This window comes from Suricata suricatta, chromosome 4, assembly GCF_006229205.1.
Source record: "Suricata suricatta isolate VVHF042 chromosome 4, meerkat_22Aug2017_6uvM2_HiC, whole genome shotgun sequence".
Taxonomy (NCBI): domain Eukaryota; kingdom Metazoa; phylum Chordata; class Mammalia; order Carnivora; family Herpestidae; genus Suricata; species Suricata suricatta.
In genome coordinates this window covers 93,530,634-93,556,314 of record NC_043703.1, presented here as the reverse complement: position 1 = coordinate 93,556,314, position 25,681 = coordinate 93,530,634, and the positions used below count along the sequence as shown (strand labels likewise).

At 49.6% G+C, this 25,681-nt stretch overlaps 1 long non-coding RNA gene and 1 other non-coding gene across 2 annotated transcripts in view; both read left to right on the top strand.

Annotated features, from left to right (window-relative positions):
• Positions 1-12,388: 12,388 nt before the first annotated feature.
• TRNAK-CUU lies at positions 12,389-12,461 on the top strand. Its single transcript has one exon. It is a non-coding gene; the product is annotated as a tRNA-Lys (tRNA).
• Positions 12,462-13,122: 661 nt separating this feature from the next.
• LOC115289789 overlaps positions 13,123-25,681 on the top strand; it is a 45,310-nt gene continuing 32,751 nt past the window's right edge. The window contains exons 1-2 of the long non-coding RNA XR_003907806.1: positions 13,123-13,209; positions 18,457-18,523. This is a non-coding gene — a long non-coding RNA (uncharacterized LOC115289789). The remainder of the gene's footprint in view (positions 13,210-18,456; positions 18,524-25,681) is intronic.

Sequence of the window (25,681 nt, the reverse complement as noted above, 5' to 3'; positions counted from 1 at the left end):
TTTGGAAGGAGACCCAGCCTTCTCTAACTGCCGGTTGTCTCAAGTAACAAGTCAGCCCTTTGATGAGAAAGTGCTGAATAACAAAAACAATATCAATTACAGATAATTTAAAAACCAGGGCCTACATACAGGCACCGTGGCTTGATGTCAAAAACTGGATCTCTCCCTCCCCTAGACACGGTTGCCCAGGACCAATACTCTGGGAACATGTAGTCTCCTGCAAGGCCAGCTTCTGGGGAGAAAACAGGAGCCATCAGGTAAGTGAGGAATAAAGGAAAGGTGGCAGACCCCTGAGGTAAACGAGGGTGGGCAGAGTACGGATGAGGAGGAACCCCGGAAATTGGGAAAGAGAAATAGGGCCCAGAACCTCCTGGGGCAGAGTTGATGGAAGGGGCTCAGTACTGTGTCCTCGGGTGGGAAGGAATGGAACAAAGTTAGGATACTGGGGGTAGAAATCCTACATATTGACCAATGAACCCCCTGGCAGGAGACTGAACTTGTAGTGAACAGAGAGGACAGAAGGGAAAACAATGGAGACCATGGTGGCCCAGGGCAGAAGGCCAGCCTCCACAGCCTCAGCCCAGGGTGCCTCCACCCCTCTGCCCAGGCACAGGCTCACAGACCTCTGAAGGGCTGCTCGTGTGGCAATGGAGAAGGTAGGGCTGGGGAGGGGAGAGGTGTTGGCCTGGGGAACAGAGGCCAGGCTCCAGGAATGAGGCAGTGGACCAGTCACAAGGGCCAGGCTTGGGCACCCTCACCCCTACCCCTGGAGCTGCATGTTTATAGCAAAGAGCTATTTGACTTCTTCTCAAAGTGGTGCCTGTGCCCCCCAAACTGTCCCCTACCTTATCTCATCCAGTCAACATTGGCCCTGCCCTGGGGGGCAAGTAGGGAAGACTTGGCTTTGCATCTGCAGGGAAGGGGGATGGTCTTCACCCCTGCACAGGCCCCCTGGTGGGCCCAAGGGCAGGACTGTGTGCCCAGGCATCATGAGGAAGCACTAGTGTGTCCAATGATGATAATGGCCACCCACTGTTGTCCAGCGCTGGGCTCTGCTCTCAGTGCCTTGCAGCTGGAAGTCCTCATTACCCCCCCACATTATACAGAGGGGGGAAGACAGGCACAGAGAGGGGACAGGACTTGCCGGAAGTAACAGGGCGGAGGGGGCAGCTGGATTCCAAGCCTGACAGTTCAGCTCTCTGAGACCTGTTCCAGTCCCAAAATGAACTGATCTGGAACGTTCTCCCTGGAGCCAGCAAGTCTTTGGCTCACGGCAGATGCTGCCACACTCGGGCTGGGTGCTGTGGGGGCTCCTGACACAGGAAGCCAGCCGGGCATGTGGGTTGTGGGGGGCTCAAGGGGTGGACAGGGCATAAGCCCAAGTGTTGGGGTGGGTGAGAAGTGTGGTGAGGGGTGAGGGAGGAAAGGGCTGGCAGTAGGGGGCAGGGTTAAAGTGACAGCAGATGCAGGCCCCATTTCGTGTATGAGCAAATAAAAGTGAGCCCCAGTCAGTGGGCAGAAGCCATGTCCTGGAGACAGACCTGCTTTTGATTAATGTGCTTTAGTTTGCCTGTTGAACTCCTACCTATCCTTCAAAACCTAGTTTAGGAACTATCTCCTCCGTGAAAATTTCCCTGACCTCCCTGACCCAGGAAATTGTTTTCTTCCCTGACTTGCTCTCTTATCCTGATCTCAGTGAGGTTTTTTTCTTGTCCGCCTCCCATATTAGACTTAAGAACTCCTGGAGGGAAGTTCCTTGGGGTCAGTAATGTCTAGCGCAAAGCTGGGCACATGACATGACCCAGGAAATGTTTGTTGAGTTCACTTTAATTCAGAGGCAGAAGGAGAGTCAGCCCCCATTAGGAAAGAACAGGCCTTTCCCCAGGAAGATCTGACTTTAAGGCTGCCCTTTCCTACCAGGAGAGTTTGTAGGACAGCCAAATATAAGCCGATGTAGGAATATGCAACAAGTATTAATGTGGCACCAACTGGTTCCAAAGTGAAATTCTGGAACCTTGAAGTTGAAAGGGGTCCTGAGATCCAACATCCTTGTTTCCATGCAAGGAAATTGAGGTCCCAAAGGAGTACACACACTCCTGTAGCAGATCCAGGTAGTGAGTGACTCGGGTGGATTAGGAAGACGAGTCCCTATGATCCCAGTCTGGGGACTGTGCCACTTGCAAAACAAGCCAACCCCTCTGAGGAGTAGCTGGGAACTTGGTCTCTGTCCCTCCCCTCCCAGTTGTCATCTGCACAAGGGGAACACAGTGTCTGCCCCTCGGGGAGTCAGGGTGGGCATCCTGCAGCCCAGTGCCAACAGATCTTCACAGAGCCCAATGCCCCTCGTGCTCTGCACAGGGAAGGGACCAGCACTGAGGCCCTGCGGTTCAGAATCAGGAAGTTTGTTGGAGGCGAGGAGCCAGGATTTACAACAGGAACTGCTGTTTCCTGAGAACACTGTGTTCCCCAAGGCCTCCCCTCCTCTCTCCAGAGCCCCGGCCACCCCCACCCCACCTCCAAGCAGGCACCCATTACTGCAGGTCCAGCTTCTGCTTCCAAATCTGCACCCCAGCTGCAACCTCCTTCCTGGGACCCATTCCCACCGGCCAGCTGGACCTTGGCCTTGGCAATCACATCCTCACCACAAAGACTGAAGGTCCAAAGTCATGCTCTGGTCTTCAGTGTGACACCCCAGGTGCTTTGTCAGAGCCACCCTGTTGTCATGAGAGCTGGTGTTCTAGGACAGGAAAAGGTCTGATCCAAGTCCAGGTGCGTTTTAGCTCCACAGGGCACAAGACACACGCTCTCTCTCTTCACCTCTCCATTGCTCAGCTCCCACCCACCCCACCCCCTGCCCCTGGTTGTCTGTCTCCAGCCTCCTTAATCTTGTCTCCCTACTAAGCTAAATGCTTTTGGGGTTGGGGACCACATATCAAGAAGTGCATGGGCTTTTCAGCTGCAAACTCTCAAGGACCAAAGACAACGTTTTTATCTCCAGAAGTTCAAGGACACAGCTGACCTCCCCTTTCTCTTTCTTTTTCTTCTTTTTGCAGTATAGCTACTACTATGCACTCTAGAGGTCATGGTGAGGTTGAGATGGCCATAAGATGGATATTAGATCAGAGGACCCAGAAATACTCAAATCCTCCCCAGCCTCCTGGCCCCTCAGAGAAAAAAGTACAGCGAAGTAATAGGATGCTTTATTGCTGGCTACAAACCTGGGCAGCCTCACCGAATGAGCCCTGGACCCAAGGCCCTCTTCCCCCTAATGCCACACCCAAGTCTCAAATGAACAGAGGCCAGCACAGAAGCAGTGGGTGGCCTTCCTAGAACAGATTCACGCTCATCTTGTCTGAAGGGAGCAGGTGGGGCCGAGGGAAGACGATGATGAAGGGAAGAGCTGTCTAGGGCTACTTGCCACCAGTGGGGTGAGGACACATCTGTTTTAAGGGAGAGCCATCCACGGGCCTTTCCTCTCTGGACTGAGCCCCCAGCTTAGCACTTTCTGGCTTGGCCTGCAAGGAACCATGCCCTAGTGTGCCAGGTCGTTTAAACAGGTGCAGGGACCCCACCAGTAGCACATTCGCTCAAACGACATCCTTGATTTGGCTTGGGAGGGCAATGGGAAGGGAGAAGGAGAACATTTTCCTCCCCGGGCCAAGGGCCATACCTGCACCTCCCTGCCCTAACGTGCCTGTTTTTGTTTCTTTTTTTTTTCTTTCCCATACTGCTTCCATGTGGTGATCCTGGAGACCATTCTCTTTGTGCCAAGATTTCTGGGCTCCCTCTGGAGAATCAGGTAGCAGACAACAATAGGCACAGACATGGAAGGTCACAAAGGTTCTGCACTGCCTGCCTTCTTTTCTTAGAGATGGTCTGGGATGCCTGGCGGCCTCTGGAACTGTGGCTTTGTGTCCTAATTCAGTGATGTTCTTTTTCCACATCTCAGATTTCTCCAACTCTCCCTCCAAATATATATGTATATTACTCAGATAGAATGTAATTGCAAGGCAGTTGGTGTAGCAGAAACGTGGCAGCTCTGGACTCTGCCGGATCTGGGCTGCGATCTCTGTTCTCTCCCTTCCTGGCTGCGAGAGCCGGTCCCAGCTCCTTGGGCCTGGGCTTTTCTCATTTGCAAGATGGGGGCATTGTCTTCCCCGGGTGGTTGTGAGAATCACCGTGACGCCATGTGGGGACAACCTGGATTGTGCCCGGCAGCATTAGATGCTCAGAGGTAACGAACAGTTACTGCAGGCTAGAAAATAAGCATAAATAATGGAATAATAAAAACTGAGATTGAGAGAATGCTTATATGTCAGACATGAAGTTAAGGATTTAAACCTAATCCTTGAATCCAAGTACAGCTCTATGAGGTAAATCCTATCATTATCCCCATTTTGCAGAAGGAACTTGGGACACAGAGATGCAAGTAACTTGTTCAAGAAGTAGAGTCAGGCTTCAAATCTAGAGACTCTGACTTCAGAGTTGTTATTTTAGGAAGGGGCAGCAAGAGAGGGCAGGAGTGAGGTTGGGGTACCCATCAAACATGGCCCAGAGGTTTGTGTGTTCTTAGAGATGGGAACCGTCTGAAGCATGTGGTAAAGATCTTATTGGGGAAGTAGGCAAACAACCACCCCCCCCCCCACCTCCCTGCCAGCCTTGGCTGCAGACAGGGCCTCCTGAGCCGTTCCAGGTGGCTGTTGGGTAGAGAGAGTAGCCTCTCCTTTTCAGAGTCTTTGTTGAAAGAGGTCATTCAGCTTCTCCCCCGACTCTAACACACCCCAGGCAGCCTGCACCCAGACAATTACGGACAGGGAGGCAAGAGGGGGTGCGGTGGGCAGGGCTGGGTATCTCAGAATGCAGAGGGAAGGGTCCCCTGCAGTACTCATGCTGGTGATTCAATAGAGGAGCTGGGATGGCAGCACTGCTGACTTGCAAAAGATATCTTTTGGCATGCAGACAGAGGAAGGAAAGCTTGTAATTGTAGCCATAAATCAAATGTGGACAGAGGAAAAACTGACAGACTTTTTGCAGTTATTTTGTACGGAAGAGGTGGAAAAACACAGCTGTGGTGTGATAGCTGGGCCGGCTGGATGCTGGCAGAGGTGGAACTTGTGGCTTTCGGTCGTGGAAGGGAGGGTCCCCTGCCCCAGAGAGCTATTGCCGTGGGCCTTACCTTCAGGATGACAAATTAGCCAGTTCCCCAGAGAAGGAAGGCCCTTCCTTATGGGGGCTGGCCTGGAGGAGGCCTGAACAAGCCCAGTGTATCCTCTGCACTCCTGCCTGCCTCTTTGTGGGTTTGGGTTCGAGCTCTGCCACTTAGAGCCCTGGTGCCCTATGGCAAGCCATTTAAATGTAAATGGATGTATGCATTCAGTGCCTGCCATATGCCAGCTCTTGGGGTTGGCCATCTCAGCTGGGGCGTAGCTTCTTCCTCACTAATATGCCTGATTTAATTCAAACATCTTCCCCTCTGGGGCTTCTGGGTAGCTCAGTCCCTCAAGCATCCCACTTCGGCTCAGGTGAGTTTGAGTCCTGCTTGGGGCTCTCTGCTGACAGCTCAGAGCCTGGAGCTGCTTTGGATTCTGTTTTCCTCTCTCCCTGCCCCTCCCCCCTCTCGCTCTGTCTCTCTCAAGAAGAAAAAAATGAAAAGACAACAGAACAAAACAAAAAAAACTCCTCCCTCCCCACCCCCCAGCTCCCTCCTTTAGCAGGGAACCAAGCTTAGCTTCAGAAACTGGTTCCTGATTGGCTCCAGCCTGTCATGGTCTCATTCTTTCTGCTGGTGATTGGCTTAGGCAGGGACATGTGACCTGATCCTGACTAATGAGATATAAGTCTGTTGGGGTGCTTTAGGGGAAGGTTTCACATCTCCTACTCCCAGGAGGAGATGGTCTTTTATCCTCCTGGAAGTTATGCCTGCAACCGCATAGAGCATCTAGCTCCCAGCCATTTTGAGTTGGGTTTTCTGTCTCTATGCTTCTTGCTTCACTGGAAAATGGGGTTGGAGAAGTATGTTCTCTTCCCCAAGTTACAGGGTCCAGAGCTGAGTTGCTTGGTCCCAGCGGTATCATTCTCTCTTAGTTTTTCAGAAAACAGGTCACCCCCTCAGATGTAAACACATCCCTAAAGTGGGTTCACATTAACAACCACTCTCACCCTCCAACGTTCAGGCCATTTTGCTGGATAGGGTTCATTAGGGCTGGTGTGTTTTCTCAGGCAGGCATAAAATGATCTTAGAAAGTGCCTGTCTGATAAATGTGTTATGGGTGCCTTGCATCAGTATGTGCTAGTAATTGGAATAATGAGATATTTTATATGCAATGCTAGTGAATTATTAAGCACCCATTGTCTAGTTTTGCCTCAGAGGGTCTTATGCTCCCTGAATGAAAGCAAAGTTGAGAACTGAAAGTGTCAGGATGTCTGCTGGAGCTCTCTGGCTTTCTAATAAGGGATCCTGGAGGAGTTATCCTATCTTGTCAAGAGGAGGAAGACTAAAGACCTACATCCACCCCCTACCCCCACCACACACACCACCAAGACAGACAGCTAGGGCCATTGAGATGCTTGTCCCTTTCAGAGATGCTAGGGGGCCAGTGGTCAGGGAGGAGTCCATTTCTGCTGGAGAAGACTCCTAGCCTGTGTCCCATATTTGACTAATGCGCCCTAACCAAGTAGGCCTCTGCTTAATATACTAGGGGTCAAGTGATCAAGTCAAACAACCCCACAGAGGACTAGGGAGATCAGACATGGACTGTCCCTGCTCTTACTCACAGTTAATCCCTCCAATGGGGCCCTGTAAGGCCCAGGTTGAATCTGTGAGTAGATTCTCTGGGGAGGGCAGGGCTGCAGGCATTCTGAGCCCAGCTGAGTCCCATTGAGGTCTGGATGATCTGGCCTCCCCAGGGACAGCCTCATCAGCCTGGTGACAGAGAAGGCAGGGAGCTCCTTCAGACTTCATGTGTCTGTCCTGTTCTCACAGGGGTTTCTTTTTGTTCCTGGAAATGGAACTTGTTCTCTTGGAGGCACTGAGTGCCTTCCTCACTACCTTCAGTTAGAAGGAAACTGAGACCAGTGACTTACCACACAGCCTTGGAGTCTCCCTACGTTCAGATCCTGGCTGTGCCATTCCTATTTGTGTGCCCGTGTGCTAGTTCCATGACCACTGTGTCCTGCTTCCCTCATCCACACAGTGAGGAGAACCCCATCATCCCTCTCGTGGAATGGTCAGGCATGGTACAAGAGGTGGTACATGGCCAGCACTCAGATCAGGCACATGGTCGGTGTCTAAACGCATGAGCTGCTATCATGATCTTGAGTCATCCCGGTAGGTGAGGCTGGTTCTCTCCCAGAGTTCTTTGTTGTTGTTGTTTCTGATTTTTTTTTTTCATTTATTGTGTGTGTGAAAGAGAGAGCAAGAAGACTCAAGCTGGGGAGAGGGGAAGAGGAAGAGAGAAAGAGAGAATCGCAAGCAGGCTCCACTGTGGGATCATGACCTGAGCTGAAACCAATCACCTGGCCACACAGAAAGCTTTGACTTCCCCTGAGTTATCTTGAGCTGGGAGTGGTTGGTGGTACTTATCCTGGATTTAGGGTGCTCAGGACCACCATTGAGAGGGACTCACGAAGACCAAAAAAGATCTCTGTAGACCTTGGAGCTCATCTGAAAGGGAACAGTTGGCAAGCCTGTTGAATGTCGAGCCCATGTTGAAGGAATTATGACAAGAGCTTCGCCACCAAACATTTTAGCAGCTGCTACTTGCTCTACAGACCTTCCTATTTACAACCCTACCACCAGTGTCACAAACCAATGAGAACACTTGCTTTTTATGTTTAGCCTAACAGATGCAGCATTTCCCAAAGTCTGGGCCATGGAACACCAGTCCCATGGCATCCTCCAAGAAAATTAGAACGTGGGCTTGTTAAGAAAGTTTGGAAAACACTCTTTCCACCTCTAGTGCATTTAGTAAAGTCTCAGAACCAGGCAATAAAAAACACATTCAATTTTAAAAGCCAGTGTTTCCCAAAGTTGTTAGACTTTTTTTTTTTTTTTTAAATATAGCACCATTTAACATCTCACAAAACTTGAGGTTTATGGAACAGACTTTAGGAAATGTTGCCCAAAGAAACATTGCCTGCAAGGCTCTTCCAAATAAAAAGTCAAGGGAGATTTATCAAAGATGGTCAGCTTTATAATCTCGTGACAATTGTTGATACAGACGTGAGAGCTAACTGGGGTCCATGAGAACACCCTTCGGGCTGGCCAACCAGCAGCAGTCTTGGGGTGTATAGAGTAACCCCGGAGGAAGGAAGGTACAAATTAGGTCAAGGAGGGTTTAGGTAAGGTCTGGCATGACAGGTTGCATTATCATGACTACAAACAAAGAAGGAATTAGGGGTATTTGGGTCATGCTGTGAATCTTTAGAAGAAAAATCAATGTAGAAAAATCCCAGTCTTTTCCTGAAGTGTTCCCAACTACTCTTGTTGAAGACTGAATTCTGAGCTAGGGGTTGGCAGCTCTGTCCTTAGATTTCCCACTTACTGAGTAACCTGGCATCCTCGTGATTAGGCGGCACAGGGATGGCCGAAGGGCAGATAGCTAGGCTCGGGCCCACCTTTCCATTCTCTTTAGAAAAAGACCTATGAAGTGGGTGGTCCTAATGCTGCCATTTTAGTGCCAGTTAGTCTTTAAAGTTAAAAAAAATTTTTTTAAGTTTGTTTATTTTGAGAAAGAGAGTGTGTGAGCAGAGTAAAGAGAGTGGAGAATCCCGAGAAGGCTCTTTAACTGAGAGTTGAAGGGGAAGGGGGAGAGGGGAAAAGAGGTGGTGATGGAGGAGGGCACTTGTGGGGAAGAGCACTGGGTGTTGTATGGAAACCAATTTGACAATAAACTATCTAAAAAAAAAACAAACAAAGAGGAGGGTTGACAAGAAATCGGAGGTGGGAGGGAAGGTGCCTTCAGGAAGCTGGGATCATGCTGAGGGCCAGGAGGATCACGTGGCTTATGGAGGGGGCAGAGATAGGAGTCCAGTATCCTTAGAACTGGTAAGCGGTTTTGAAAGAACCCCATAGGCACCTGGATGGCTCAGTCAGTTAAATGTCCAACTTCGGCTTAGGTCATGTGTAAGTTCAAGCCCCACGTCAGGCTCTGTGCTGACAGCTCAGAGCCTAGAGCCTGCTTCGGATTCTGTGACGCCATCGCTCTCTGCCCCTCCCCCGCTCATGCTCTGTCTCTCAAAAATAAATAAACATTAACAAAAAGAAAAGAAAGAACCCCACAAGAATAATAGTATCAATGGCAAAAGTGAGGACAGTATCGACAACGGGACCATAGCAACAACAAAGGTGACGACAGTCCTAGTATTCACTGAGTCTGTCCTAGGTGTTAGCACCTGCTTGGGGCCCAGCGTGTACGTGGACAGCGTCCTTGCGCTCTGTGTTTACAGCCCAGTGTGGAATCGCGTACATAATCACGCCATGATTGTGGCAGCACTTACTAGGTACCAGGCATCGCACTCTCTACCTGTATCACCTCTTTTAGACCCCCCACAAATCTATGTGGCTAGAGCTTTCAGCATCCCATTTTACAGATGAAGAAAAGGAGGCTTAGAAAGGTGAAATGCCATGCCTTCAGACATACAGTGTGTCGGCAGAGGGAGGGACCCAGAGTGATCGACCACCTTTCTTGCTTTTGGAGGGGAAGCTAAGTCTGACACAAAGGCGGGAGGGGAACGTCGTGCCTGTGGAGGTGGGCGGTGCCACACGTCAAATGGCCACATGCAGAATGCTGGGTTCTAAGAATCTGTGGACAAGGCTGGTGGGATCAAAGTGGCCAGCGTGCTTTCTGTCCTGTTTCCCATCTCGGGGCTGAGCACCTGCTGTCTGTATCTGCACAGGTGCAGGTCAGCGGATACCCACTGAGCTGCGGGATGAGCAGGAGTTTTCCTGCCCTGAGCATATGCATGTCACGGCAGATGCGAAGACTTTGTATATTCTGTAGGCCATGGGATGTTCGGATGTGAGCTGAAGTCTGAGGGTAGGAGTGGGCAGGACGTTTAGGTCAGAGGGGGCAGGATAGTGAGGCAGGGTGGGTATGCCTCAGGGAGATGGAGGAGAAGGATGGGGAAGGGTGGACATGACTTTAAGTGCCAGCATGAAGCCCGTGACTTTCTCCTGTGGCTGAGGGAGCCATCGGTGGTTCAGGCTGGACTGACCTGCAGAGGGGCAACTGCAGGCCTCAGACCGCCTCCCGGGCCTGTGATGGAATGAATGGTAGAGAGGCTTGGTGTGGGGGCATCTGAGCTTCCCCAGGGGCTGCCTGTAGGAGAGTTTTATGCCCCATCTTCTGACAGGCTCACTACCTCCCAAAGCCTGACCCACCCATCAGCTCTTCAGAGCTACCAACCTTCCCTGAAGGGAATCGCTTGCTTTTGGACTCTTTGCAACCTGACTGAACGCAGGAAACTCTCCAGTTCCTTGGAGAACCATCTGATCGAACCCAGAATTCAAAGCAATGGCTAATAACCCTCTGAGAGTCAGGGAGGCATCAACGACTGGACTTATCCACCTGGTGTAAAATGGCCCCAGACTCTCCAACCAGCAGGGTCTCCTCAATGGCTGCACATTAGAATCACCTGGGAAACCTAAAAAAGTACTGATATGTGTGCTTCACCTCCAGAGGTTCTGATTCAGTTGGCCTGAGGTATGACCTGGGCATCAGGTTTTTTAAAACCTCCCCAGAGGATTCTAGTGTGTGACCGGAGTGGGGAACACTTTGTTGACATGAAGTCTAGCCTCCTCAAATCAAAGTGTTGTCTGCAGACTCGGGGGCTGGCTCTGGACTGTAACACTGAATTTCTTGAAATGCCCTGAGGTCCTGAGAGCAGGGTTCCCGATTCCCACTAGAATCTCCTGAGAAACCTGACACGGAGAGGTCCCTGTCTCCAGCGCCTGTCCCTTCCTGTCCATCATAACTATTCTTTCCTGCCCCAAGTCAGGATCTCCACCCCAATCTGCCTCCCAACCAAAAAATAATTTTTTTTGACACTCATTAAAGATAAAATTTTAAAAAATCATCTAAGAAGACATGTGTAACCAACTGGAAATTTCAAGGCAGTGAATCATTGTGCTCCTGGACCCCCTCCGATTCTTATGTAAGGTTGAGTCACTTTTTTTTGTGACGTCCGTGCATAGCAGAAAAGTATTGGAAGACTCTCAAGATGTGTGTGCATGTGTGTGTGAGAGAGAAAGAGAGAGGGAGAGAGAGATGTCATTTGCAGCTTTAAGACACTGGTGGTAACTCTGAATTAACTTCAGAGATCCTCATCCCCTATTCTTGTTCTCCATCCCATCTACGTCCTTTTCCATCCAAATTGTACCCCTTCATAGAAATGACTTTTTTGCTCCAGAGTGCAGGCTTGCAGATTCCGTCATCCAGGCACATGGCTGTCTCTGGTCCCCAGGACAGGCAGGGGTGGGATGCCCCTGTTCTGCTCATCCTGGGTGGGGGCTGCTCCCCTACGATGTGCCGGCCTCAGAGTCCAAAAGGTGGAGAAATCATGTCTGGGCCCAGTTCTGGGTCTGCGTCCTGTATTTCTGGTTTTCTCAGAAAAACACAGAGGCAGTGGAACAGGATCCAGGAGAAAAAAGAATTTCGGACACCTCAAGGGAAGAAAATGAGGGATCCCATTCCCTAGGGAATCAAGATGCTCTTTGAGAGTTTGGCCAAATACTGACACACAGACACAGAGCAGACGGAGTCAATGTCATCCTAACAAGGGAGACTGGGTCCATGCCAGTAAGACTGACTTGGATCTAAAGGGAAGGATGCCCCTCTGAAGGGGCCAAGCCTGCTGTGGAGGTGAAGAAAAGAGCCAGGCCCCAGAATGTGGTCACAGTCCACTGACTCACACTGCCTCGCAGAGGGAGAGGGGATCTGGCTGCACCCTCCCAGTGCTGGGGATGCCTGCCGGGGGTGGGGGCTGGGGGTGGATGTCTCACACTGGTGCTGCTGAGAGTGACCAGATACAGATCATTTCCTTGTGAATGAACAAATCCCCCTCTGGGTTTGGTAGGGCTGTCCTGTGAGCTGGCCCCACTCGGCTGCTTCCTGCATCACCAAGAGGCACAGATGAAAGATTGTCAGGAGGGCCCCTGAAGGCGGTGAAGTCATCAGCAAATGCCACCTCCCAGAACCCACTGACCTCCCCAGGGGTGTCCCCAGCACTGTCACAGGTCTCACTGCTTTCTCTCCTAACTTCCTGAGCTGTGCTGTCCAATAGGATAGCCACTAGCCTTAAGTACCCTAAGGGTCAACTACACATGGGATTTTGAAGACTTAGTATGAAAAAAGGATGTAAAATATCTCACTAATAATTTTCTAGGGGCACCTGGCTGGCTCAGTTGGTAGAGCATGTGACTCTTGATCTGAGGGTCGTGAGTTCAAACCCCACATTGGGTACTGTGATTACTTAACAATAAAATATTTTTAAAAGTAATAATAACTTTCTATACTGATTACATGTTGAAATAATAATATTTTAGATATATTAGATTAAAGGAACTGTCATTAAAATTAATCTCTCTGGTTTCTTTTTGCCTTGGGTCCTGCCTCAAGCACCTCCAAAGTGAAAATATAGGGACAAAGACAACAGAAGAACAGATCACAGTCACAGAGTCTTGGAAGCCAAAATCCAATGGGTCAGGGGTCATGGACTTTACTGACCAGATAAAGTTGAATTCAGCATTGCTGTACTGGGTTGGGTAGTGTCCCCCTTGATTCCTGTCCACCTGGAGCCTCAAAATGTGACCTTATTTGGAAGTAGGGTTTTGTAGATGTAATGAGTTAAGTTACAATGAGATTTCACTGGATTAGGGAGCGCCCTCAGTCTAATCAGGCTACACGAAGATACAGAGATACAGAAAGAGGCCCATGCTGGCCACAGGCAGTATGGGGATGGGGTCTTGGGGTTACCCAAACAACTCATTGGCTCCAGAGGGTGGGGGCAGGGGAACGGAAGGTTGGGGGAGAAAGCCACCTGGCTTAGCCAGCTCAGACTGATGTTTTCCTTGGCTGGAGCTGGGATTCCTCTCAAGGTTTCTGCCCCCAGATAGCAGCGTGGCTGAACTGGGTAGCGGCCGGATGCTGTATTTCACTCTGTTTGTCCAGGCTGAGAGGGGAGCCAAGGATCATCCAAGGAATGTGTGAGGTATGATGATCTTTCTCCAAGCGTGCGATCCCACTGAGGGCTATGGGATTGTCTTAGAGGTGGGAGTTCAAAGGGTAGGGATTCAGAGAGGGTCTGACCCGGAACCCCTAAACAGTCATATTTTTAGTTGAGTTGCAGAGAAGCAGGCTGGACTGTTCTGGTTATTCTTAAGGTTTCTGAGGGATCCCAGAGGTGACCTTGAAACTACTTTCTGGAACTTCTGTCAGAAGACGCTCTCTCCATCCTCTGTACACTGTAGTACCCTTGATTATTTTTATTTTTGTTGCATGGCTTCCCTAGGAACTGCAGGTCAAGAGGTCAAGTCATCCAATTTTTGCCTTATAGGCCACCTGCACCTAACCAAGTGTTTCCAGGTTTGCTTTGAGAGACGCCCGGTTGCCTTTTTCACCTCTGAGATCCCATCCCTGGGGAACTGGTCACAACTCACCACGGGCTCACCCAGGAGCAGTGATACAGCAAGTCATTCTTTCTACACTTACTTGCCGAGAGCCGTCAGGCCATGTGCCCAACCTTTCTCATGCACCGGGCGATTGGATTAGCTCTCCTATCCCTGCTCTGCACAGCTCTATAGGGGTTCTCTGGGCCCGCGGGTTGTGCTCAGGGGAGCACGGATTCTGACCGGATTCCAATCATTGGCCCGGTGAAGGGCCCAGACTTGGCACTGTATCAAAGTGAGGCTGAGAGCTGGCAAACCCTGCCCATCACGTCCAGGCTCCAGTGGGGTCTGCCTCTCTCGGCAAGGAGCCTGCTTCCGTCCCTGGGCCCAGCTCCAGCTCTCAGGCCTCTCCTCCCTGCCTGCTTCTTATCTCTATTTCCAGTGTTTAGAAAATGTCATTCTGAGTGGCCTGGGCTGTGAGCTGCTGTGAGAACAAGGAGAGCTTTGCTATGGGGTGATGGGGGTCCCCTGGGGCCTGGTTTCAGCGCCCCGAGCTTGTCAGAGCTGGAGGGGCTGCCGGAGACCAGCCGCTCTGCCAGACACCCGCTCCCTGGCCCCGCCAGCCCACCTCTACCTCACCTGGGGAAGTTGAGATTTACAGTTTTGCTAGATGGGGGAGGGAATGAGATGGTTTCTCTAGACGCCAACTTCCCCCCACCGGCACTTTCTAAACAGGAAATCCAGGGACACCCACTCTGTTTTTCTTGGTCAGCTCAAAACCAGAAGACTGACCCCATCTGCTTAGAAGAAGGCCTCCCAGTGGCAATGTGCAGGCCAGTCCTGCTTGTCAGGGGGACTGGGAGACCCAAAGGGGTCAGCCCTGGCTCAGCAGTTTGCCCTTTCGCTCTGGCAGTGCAGGCTTTTTAAGGACTCAGTGCTCTGCGGTGACAGAGACCCCCAACCTGCTTTCCTTCATAAGGACCCCAGTCACTAGCTCTTCTAGTCTCTTGGCCATTTTCCATGATGACTGAAAAGAAGAAATTAACTTTAATCCCAGTACCGGGGATGTGGACAGACTGAGGGTGGAGGGGGGACGACTTGAGACGGGGAGCTCCAGGGCTGCTGATAGAGCTTCCGGGACAAGGTATTCATAGACCTACCCCTGCCTGTGAGCGGTGGTGTGTACCTAGTGGAGGCAGAACCAGGAGACAGATGTTTTCTCCAGATCTTTCCAGCCTTATGGTTTTTATAATTAGACCTGGAAAAACATCTTTTCCTTTCTTCCTTTCTTTGAAAAAGCAAGATTGGCTTAAACATAAAGTGATCATTGGGGCCTTTTGAAAGTGGAAAAAATAATGAGGTGACCTTTTGAGAATAACGCTTCATTTCCTCGTTCTGCCTCCCCATCTCTCCCCCAAGACTCCTGCCCCTGCCTCAGTGAGGAAAATGCCCTGCTGTGGCTTTGACTCTAGAGGAGATGGAAGACCAGATAACAGCCTGGTGTTTCAAAGTCATTTCCCCCACGGGCCCAACTGCTTGCAAAGCCTCTGAAAAAACCTTGGCCAACCTCCTCGCCCAGCTGCTGGCCTTGAAATCGAGGCTGCCTGGCCTGTCCAGGAAGCCTATAAATCCCCAAGTCGGCAAGAAAATGCACTCTGGAGTTTGCCTCTCTGCTCAGATGCCTGGCTGCAGGCCCTGGACTGTCCTCAGCCGGTCTAGAAGCTGGTGTGAATAAGCACGTTTATCTGAGGCAGACCTCATCTTCTGAGGAATTGTATCCCCTCAGGGGCATTAGCAATCAAAAAGCCCATTGTTCCCCTTGGGAGCCACAGCTCTTTCCCACCTGACAGTTGATATTTAATTGATGGCTGCTGTCCTTCTTAGGGTTTTTAGCATATCATGTGGTGCTAGTAAAATTTCAGCTAAATATTAATGCTTTTGCTTCCAAGACAGAGAGTGGTGGCTCTCTTAATATCTATTTAACCTATTATAAGCCCCCAAAAGGATAGTTGTACATATAGCATAGTTCAAAAATTCAAATGTCTCACATTCCCTGAGGTCTGAATAGAGCATAGCTTGCACATGATAGTTCCTGGGAGTTGAGGCAAGCTGGGAGGGGAGTGCTAGCTCAGGTTGCTTCAAATATGGGAGGAAAGAATTTACCTTGCTCTGGAGGGTGGAAGAAATGGGGAAATTTTAGTCTTACAGCCTCGAGGACATGGGATGTCAACTTTAGAGAGGCACAAGATGGCCACCAGAGAGAATTTGGGAGCCCACCAGGGCCATGCAGCAGATGTGGAGCAGATGAAGCTAGACAGCTCATGAAATAAATCTTCAGGCGCTAGGCATGGTAGTAGGCTCCAGGAGAAAGCAGGGGAGTCCTAGAGACAGCCCAGACTGCCCTTGCAGCTCAAGAGCATCAGGACAAAGTCTCTTGGTCAGACGGGCTGCCAGGGGCCTGTATTCTATCCATCCTGGCTCCTCAATGGCTACCTGGCCTGAGGCCAGCCCCTTCCTTTCTGTGCCTGGGTTTTCCCATCTGTGGTACTTAAGGAAAGGATGGGGACACAAAGGCTGTGGGAAATGCTTAGGACAAGGAAGGAGCCATTTGAGGAGAGGTGACTAGAGTGGGGACCAGCAGCCACACCTTGCCAGTTGAGTTCCATCTTGGGCCCGGGACCCAGCAGGATTTATAACCACAAGTGGTCCTGAGATGTCCCTTGAACCACAATGCCCAACAAGCAGGAAGTCCTGGCCCCCCAGTGGGCACACAGCCTAGTCTCCGCTGGCAAGGGCATGGTGGAGAGTGCGGGTGAGGGGAGCATTCTGCCTCCTGGGCTTGTCTCAGGAGCTCTTGGTGGGCTGACATTGCCCTGAGAGACCCTGGCCAGCCCTCTCCCCCTCTCCCCAGTCCTTCCTGCTTGGGTGTTTGGGATTAACATGTATCCCTTGAAGCTTTTCATTTTTCTACCCAGATGGAAACTTGGCCAGCAACCAGGCCTGGATGTGTGCACGGTATGGCTGGGCTCAGGCCAAGCTCTCGATAATTATAATCACATGTGAGGCGCCCGCTGGCTCACTGGGCGCTGGGGGCCCGGGGAGAGCACAGCTGCCAGAGGTGAGGGCTGGGAGCCGGGCTCCGGGCAACGTGTGGACAGTGAGGCCTTGGGCCCCTGCCCTCATCTCTCTGACCCTCAGTTTCCTTGATTTAATGAAGGGATGGGCTTACAGGATCTGTGAGGGCCCGGCCTATGCTCTGGAAATCTCAGATAGCATGAGATGTGGACCAGCTGTCACATGCCCCCTTTGGTCTTCCCAACCCTGACCTGGCCTCACGTGTACACTGGGTGGGACCTGCCCCTGTCCTGCTTCATCAATCTAGATGCTTCCTCACAAGACACCGAGCCGGGGTGGGGGGGCGGGGGTTGAGACTGTCATTATCCCAGAGGTAGCTGGAGGTGTAGGATACCAGGGTGGGATTGAGGGTGCTTAGGGAAGAGTCTGGAAGGAGAGGCAGAAGAGTCCAAGACAGCCTTGTCCCTGTGGCACAAGGGCCAACGTGGTCCCACGAGTATTCGCCCAGGGGCTGGAGCTGCCCTCTGCTTGATTTGATCTATTTTCCGGTGTAACATTATTCTGAGCATGGATGCGGCAGCCCAAAGAGTTCTTTATCCCGTGGAGGTTTGTGGCTTTTTCCATTCACAGCGGAGTCTCAGAAGGCTAGAGGGTAAGGATGTTGGAGAGTTGTGAACAGTGGTTAGCCGGCTAAGTGGTGTGGCCACGGGTGGGGTCACATGCTACAGCACACGGTCCACATAGAGGTGATGCAGAGGAGAATTTCTTCAACTTTGCATCACCCCTGCGGGTTCCCTCCTTCTCCCTGCTTTCTACCTGCACACATGTCTCTCCCCACTTCCTTCTTGGTCTCTCCTGTCCTCCGCTGCTTTTCTCATTCCCCCTTGTTCTGTCTTCCTCCTTTCTAGTCAGAGGAGCTGGGTGATAGGCTGGAAAGAGAATGGCTTGGGGGTCAGGCAGCTTTGAATTCTGAGCCTCAGGCTTCTAGTCTACAAAACAGGGCAGGGCTAACCATAACCTAACCACGGTGTTGTTGGTAAGATTAAATAGTATGGTATGTGTAAAACTTCAGGCTGGACATAGAAAAGTATCCAGTAAATATCAACTGTAATTTGTCTTAAAAGATTATAATTAACATTTTTTCCCATTCTTTTTCTTTTAAGGTGACTTATTTTTGAGAGAGAGAGAGTGCAAGTGTGAGCAAGGGAGGAGCAGAGAGAGAATCCCAAGTAGACTCTACACTGTCAGTGCAGAGTCCAGTGTGAGGTTCGAACCCACCAACCTTGAGATCATGACCTGAGCCAAAATTAAGGTTGGACACTTAACCAGTTGAGCTAATCGGGTGCCCCACATTTGTTCCCATTCTTAACAAAAATCAGATAATTAGAACTTTTTTCTTCCTAGCTCTTATAGAATGACTTTTTCAAAGGGATTGCTCCTTTATTGCCTGGGCTTCTGGTTTTGCTGCCTGAACCTAACTTAGGACCACACCGCGAGGGGTGCGGGGAGCTAAAGACTCCGGGGGCCTGCTGGAGGCAGAGGCCTTGCAGAAGAGACAGGCAGGTGCTATGGTCCCACCAGGCCAGAGGACCAGTGTCCTTCAAGCGTCTGCTCCCACTTTCCCCACCGCCCTTGGCAGGGACAAGGAGTTCATAAGCCACTGTGTCCTGGAAAGAAGGGAAGGGGCATGGGAACTGAGAAGCAGAAGAGTGGTCTTACACCACATGGAGACATGAATAAAGGCCACTGAATAACATACTGGTCTCTCTGCCCAGGGCACACCTTGGAGTGGGGAAGAGGACAGGACTGGCTATTGTGAGCAGGCACCTGTTGGGGGCGCTGGTAAGTCACTCCTCCCTCTGCCTTCTGCTTCTTCATTGCAAAGTGAGGGGCTAAGTGCAAAGGTCCTTTGAGTTCTAACCTGTCAGGACTCTGATTTGAGTGAGCAGAAGACTGGTGTGCTTGACATGAAGGCCGGGGCTCTTCAGGTCTCCTCTCCGTCCCTGGATCCTGGCCTCTGAGAGGATGCTCAGGTCTCTGCTCAGACACACACAACCAAACACATCACTTCCCAGGATCCTAGAATCCTCTCTTGAGCTACTGCTTCACCTTACTCCCTCCTTTTACTCCTGAGGCCTCTCAAAAGCCTCAGGGTATTAGTGTGGAGGGGTAGCACACTAGGGTGCAGGCCCTCTTGCCTTGCATGCCTCAGGCCTTGGAAGGAAAGAGCAGAGGTAGGGGAGGGAGGCGTGGCCTTCTCGCAGAAATTGCCTTACACCAAGTTCTGCTCCCAGGTGGCTATGTTTTGAGCATTGAGCCTATTTTCATTTCCTAGAGCTATTGTAACAAATTAACACAGACCTGGTGGCCTAGAATAACGAATTTATTCTCTCACAGTTTTGGAGGCCAGAAGTCTGAAATTAAGGTGATGTCAGGGCCATGTTCCCTCCAGAGGTTCAAGGAGAGAATCCTTCCTCATGTCTCCTAGCATCTGGTGGCTCTATGTGATCCTTGGCTTGTGGTTGCATAATTCCAATCTGCCTCCACCTTCACATGGCTTTCCTCTCCGTCTTCTCTATGTCTCTCATAAGAACATTTTTTGTTGGATTTAGGGCCCACCTAAATAATCCAGGATGATTTCATCTGAAGATCCTCAATCATTTCTCTGCAGAGTCCCCTTTTTCCGCATAAGGTCCCATTCATAGATTCCAAGGACCAGGACATGGACATATCTTGGGGGGGGGGCGTCCACCATTCACCCTACAAGAATGCTCCCCCACAAGAGCCTGAAAGAACAAAGGGAGACATTCCTTGTTCTATGGGTGGAGCCTGAGGTCACTGCTGAAGACTCTTCATGGAGATGTTATGAATAATTCCTCTCGTGGGCCGAAGCAATGTCACTTTATCACTCTTCCCATCAAGAGGTGAGGTTGTCTCTCCTCCCTGCAAACCAGGTTGGTGATGTGACATATTTGGCCAATGAGACTTTAGCAAATGTAAGCAGAGGCTTGAAACACATTTGGGCGTGAGGATTGCCTTCTCTTTGGCCATGGTTGGATGGTGGAGACCATCATGTAGATGGGCCTGAGCTAGCTGCTGAAGAGGCCACATTGAGAACTGAAGTATCTCAGGCCTAAGCCTGCCGACTGCTGGATACTGTGGTGAGAACATGCTAGACCTTCCGGCCCTGATCAAATCACTGGTGAGTACAGCTGCATGCTTGACCCCAGGCAAGACCAGTGGATGAACCACCAACTGAGCCCAGCCAAACTACTGACCTACGAAATATTGAGCCAAGATTATGGCTGCTCTTTTGAGCCATTAGATTTTGGGGTGGTTTTCTGTTATACCTTCTATAGTTCCCACGTAGGCAAGCCTCCAGCACCCCCAAGTACAGAGTCAGGCCCTGGAGGCAGACTCTGGTGGCTCTCAGGGGTATGTGGCTGAAGCTGTGATCCCTCGTGAGCCACCCTCCCCCTTTTCTTTTTAGGAATGGAACTTTTTCGTAATGGCAGAAGTCCAACTAACTGGAGACTCTATTTTGCAGCTAAGTATGATGACATTTTTACTGATGGAATGGAATGAAAGGGATGTGTGCAACTTCTGTGTTACTTCTTTAAAAGGAATTTGCTTGCCTACACTTCCTCCATCCTCCCTTCCTGCAGGCTGGAATACAGAGCAGGCAGGAAGGCAGGACCATGTGAGATGGTGGCTCCTGCTGGCTCACGCAGCTGAGTGTGGGGAGCAGTTCCTCAAAAGGGGGGCTACTATTCCGGGAGAGGGCAAGTGCTGGGCAGACAGGAGGGTGTCTACCACACGAGGTTCTCAGCTCTCTCCCAACCCCTTTCTCTTGTTCCCCAGCCTCCTAAGCACTTTCCCTCAAGTTCCCACAGCAGGAACAAAGGGAAAAAAGGGAGAGGTGAGGAAGCAGCACGTGCAAAGGTCCAGAAAGGAGAGAGGCCATGCTGCATTTGGTGCACCAAAAGGAGACTGGACTGGCTGGGGGTGGGGGCAGAAAGATGTGAGGGCAGAGACCATGTCCTGAAAGGGGTTGGTCAGTGGGGAGTCCCCATTGGCTGTAACTTAAATAAATAGCTCTGGCTGCTGTGTGGAGCATTGAAAGGGGACTGGGTAGTGGCAGGGAGGCCAGTGTGGAGGCTGTAGGAGCCATCCGAGCAGCAGATGATGGTGGCCCAAGGAGAAGGGTGGTGCAGAGGAATAAGACAAGTACATTCAGAAACATTTAGGAGGGAAAATGGACCAGATTTGTAGAGAAGTCTGTCGTTGGGGATATGGGAGAGGGAGGGGTCCAGGCTGACTTGTGGGGATGCAGATTCCACTCACTAGGAAAAGGGACACAGGCAGAGAAGGGGTGTGGGGAAGCTGAAGCCAGTTGGCTTCGTTTTGGATATGCTTGGTTGGAGGTGCCAGTGGGACCATCAGATTATGTATGCTTTTTGCACAGACCATTTCTGGAATCTCGTCATTGGTTGCTCTCCATTTCCCCCTCCTGCCTTTTAAGTTTATTTATTTATTTTGAGAGAGAAAGAAAAGAGAGAGAGCGAGCACCTGTGCACATGTCTGTGAGGGGGAGGGGCAGAGAGAGAGAGAATGGGGAAGGAGCAAAGAGAGAATTCCAAGCAGGCTCCATGCTATTTCTACTCTGGGCTCAATCTCAGGAATGGTGAGATCATGATGTGAGCTGGAACCAAGAGTCAGATGCTTAACCAACTGAGACACCCAGGCACTCACTCCCACTTTTAAAATGAAATGAAATCCAACCAGATTGATAGTCCAGGCAGTCGCAGTGGTTTCCTACTTTCTCCTAAAGCTTCTGCAGAGGCCTAGGAAGAGGAGGTGTGGCCTCTCTGGGAGGAAGTGGGGTGGGCATCAGCCTCAGGTGCCCAGATAAGGAGAAAGTAGGAGCCCTAAATTTCTCCATTTATAGTGTGCTACCTTCACACCTCGGGTGAGTCTCAAGTGCCCCCTTCTCATGGAAACACTCAAAAGTTTCACTCATCCTTCAAAGTCAAGTTCATATGCTACTCCCTCCATTAGTTAGTCCTTGATCCCTTCTACCAAAAGATAATCCCCTACCTTCTGAATTTCCACAGTGTTTTCTCCCCCATATTCTATATGCATTGCATATGTAAGATAAGACGTGATTAACGGGCCTGGTACCAAAGGATATATTATTTCTATGGCATCTGCTTTCCTGTTTCTGCTCTACCGCCTCAGTTTTCTCTGGAAGACACCGCTTCCCCTGCTCTCAGCCCTTGAGCTCTGGACAAGGCTGATCCTCACCGCAGTCATGCATCAATGCTAAGTGAGGACTCACTCATCCAGTAGGAGCCCAGGCAGGGCTTTTGGGGGAAGAGGGCAGAGAGAGCCTTAGAAGGTGGAGTCAGGGCTGGGGAGGAAAGCTCACTATCCATGGAGGGTTGAACTGGAAGATGAGATTCTGGGTCCATCAGCAGCCATTTGCCTCTACTAAGGGAGCACTCTCTCAAGAAGGGAGCCAACCAGAGGAAGACTGTTCCGAGAGGGAAATTCTTGATGCCGTTTGCACACCTGGATCAAGTCACCCTTATACTTTTTTGCTACTTTAGCCAACAAATTTCCCTTTTATGCTTAAGGCAGTATAAATTAGGTTTCTGTTACTGGCAGACAAGAATGGTTTAACTAATACAAGATGGTCAAACAACGTATTGAGTGAATGAATGAATGCATGAGTGAGTTCAAGTTTCCCACCTCCTACGGTAGGAATGCTCCTTGGGGCATCAGATCTCACAGTGTTATTTGGGTGGGTTTCTTCAAGGAGTGATCCATTTAAACACTGAGTCTATTCATGATCTATATAGGTGCCTCCCCGCATAAGGCAGAGAAAGCCTGAGAAGGAGAAGCCAGACATGTTTCTATCCTCAAGGAGACAGACATGCATGCTTTCTGTGATGTACTTGTTTGTTTGCACTCCCTCCTCCCACCTGCTCAAGGAGGACAGCGACGTTGTCTTGTTCACAGCTGTACTGAACATCCTTTCGTGTGCGCCTCGGCCATTTGTGCGTCTTCTTTGGAGAGATGTCTATTTTGCTCTTTTGCTCATTTTTATATTGGGTTATCTTTTTATTGAATTCTAAGAGTTGTTTATATATTCTGGATACAAGTTCCTTGTCAGATTGATGATTTGTAAGTATTTTATCCCATTCTGTGGGTTACCTTTTCACTTTCTTGATGGTATTATTTTCAGCAAAAAAATATTTTTTAATTTATAGTTTATTGTCAAGCTGGTTTCCATATAACACTCAGTGCTCTTCCCCACAAGTGCCCTCCTCCATGCCCATCACCCCCTTCCCCTTTCCCCCCACCCTTCAGCCCTCAGTTTGTTTTCAGTGTTCAAGAGTCTCTCATGATTTACCTCCCTCCCTCTCCCTAACTCCTTTCCTCCCTACCCTTCCCCCATGGTCCTGTGTTAAGTTTCTCCTGTTAGACCTATGAGTGAAAACATATGGTATCTGTCCTTCTCCGCCTGACTTAGCAGCAAAAATTTTTTAAATTTTAGCGTATCTTTAAAACACTGCCTTATTGAGGTATAATTTGTGTCCCATAAATCTCACCCATGTTAAATGCTGCATTCAATGATTTTCTAGTAAATTTACAGAGTTGTACCATAACCATCGTCATAATGTAGTTTTCGAACATCGTCATCACCATCCCCAAAAACTCATGTGACCATTTGCGGTCCACTCCTGTTACCCTATCAGCCCCAGCCAGCCCCTCTGGGAGTGCCTATTTGGGACATGTCATATAAATGGAATCATACAATATGGAGTCTTTCACTTTTGGCTTCTCTCACATAGCATATTTTTGACATTTATCCATGTTACAGCATACATCAGTAGTTTGTTTCTTTTTAATTGCTGGTTACTATTACACTGCTTATCCATTCACTAGCTGAGTTATTTCTAGGTTTGTGCTATTGTGAAGAATGCTGCTGTGATTCAATGTAATTGTCTTAGTAGTTCGGGCTGCTCTAACAGAATACGCAGTCTGGGCGGCTTAAACAATAGTTATTTCTCACAGTTCTGGAGGCTGGGAAGTTCAAGATCAAGGTACTGGCTGGTAGATGGCTGCCTGTTCTCTCCCTCCTCACATGGTAGAGAGAGTGATTTGGTCTCTCTCTTCTAAAATTTTTTTTAATTATTCCTTATTTTTGAAGGAAAGAGAGACAGAACATGAGCAGCGGATGGGCAGAGAGAGAGGGAGACACAAAATCCGAAACAGGCTCCAAGCTCTGAGCTGTCAGCACAGAGCCTGATGTGGGGCTCAAACTAATGAACCGTGAGATCCTGACCTGAGCCCAAGTCAGTTGCTTAACCGACTGAGCCGCCCAGGTGCCCAGCCTCTCTCTTCTCATGAAGACACTAATCCCATAATGGGGGCCCCACCCTCAAGACCTCATCTAATTACCTCCCAAAGGCACCACTTCCAAATACCAGCACATTTGTGGGGGAGGGCTACAACATATGGATTTGGGGGGACACAAGCATTCAGTCCATAAGAATAATTATTGATATGATTGCATTTACATTTACCATTTTGATATTTGTTTTTGACCTAGCTCATGTCTGTTTTCTTCCTCCGTTTCTCCTTTACTGACTTCTTTTGTGTTAAATAGATATTCTTCTAGCATATCATTTTAATTTCTGCGTTGGCTTTTAAACTGGGTTATTTTCTTCTTAATTGTTCTAGGGACAATAGAGACAGAGTATGTGTAGGGCATGGGCAGAGAGAGGAAGACATGGAATCTGAAGCAGGCTCCAGGCTCTGAGCTGTCAGCATGGAGCCTGACACAGGGCTTGAACTTGTGAACCATGAGACCATGACCTGAGCCAAAGTCGGATGCTTAACCAACTGAGCCACCTAGGTGCCCCTATTTTTTGTAATTAAAAAAAATGTTTATTTATTTATGAGAGAGAGAGAGAGAGAGACAGTCTGAGTGGGGGAGGGGCAGAGAAAGAGGGTGACAGAATCTGAAGCAGGGTCTTGGTTCTGGGCCATCAGCACAGAGCCCCAAGCGGGTCTCAAACTCGTGAACCATGAGATCATCACCTGAGGTGAAGTTGGACTCTTAACCCACTGAGCCACCCAGGTGCTTTTATTTTTTAAAGTAGGCTTCATACCCAGCACAGAGCCCGGTGAGGAGCTTGAATTCATGACCCTGAGATCAAGACCTGAGCTGACATCAAGAGTTGGACGCTTGACTGATCCACCCAAGAGTCCCTCTTTGTTTTTAAACTTTCCATTTGGATGGGTTTTTTATTAATATACGCTCCTCAAAACTTTTTAGGAAGGAGGCAAAGTGTAAATACATAAAAACAGATAGTAGCCTTTTATCTCCCTTATTTGCTGCCAATATTCTCCCCACTTGCCCCTTTTCATTTTTTTTAATGCAGAAAATTTACATTTTTCTCTAGTCAAACCCGCTAATCTCTCCTTTGTGATTTTATCAGTGATTTCCAAGTTTAATAAAAGACATTCTCCCTCTGGAGATTTGATGAATGTTTAAGTCTCTCTTCTTCTAGTTTTCCTAGGTTATTAAAAAGTATGGAACTCTTTAATCTCTGTAAAATTTTTCTGTAAAGACTCCCTCTGGTCTGAGGAGATAGATGATTTCGAAGTATAAGTTACTCAAACTCAGCACTTTCTTTCCCTGTTTTCCCTGCCTGCTTTGGTACCTGGGGCTAAGCCTGACCACGTCCTGCAGGCTGTCTGTCTGTCTGGACAGAGGGGACAACAGAATCAGAACCTGACTCTTGAGCTACATCCGCATGCAAGGGGACAGCACAGGGACAGTGGGAGAACATGACTCTCAACCTGAGTTTGGCCCCTGCTGCACTCTCAACCTCTCATTCTCCCTCTGCAAAATGGGGCCAAGGGAGCCTAATAGGGCTGCCATGAGAATGATGGGAGCTGAAATATAGAAAGTTCTAGTACACCACT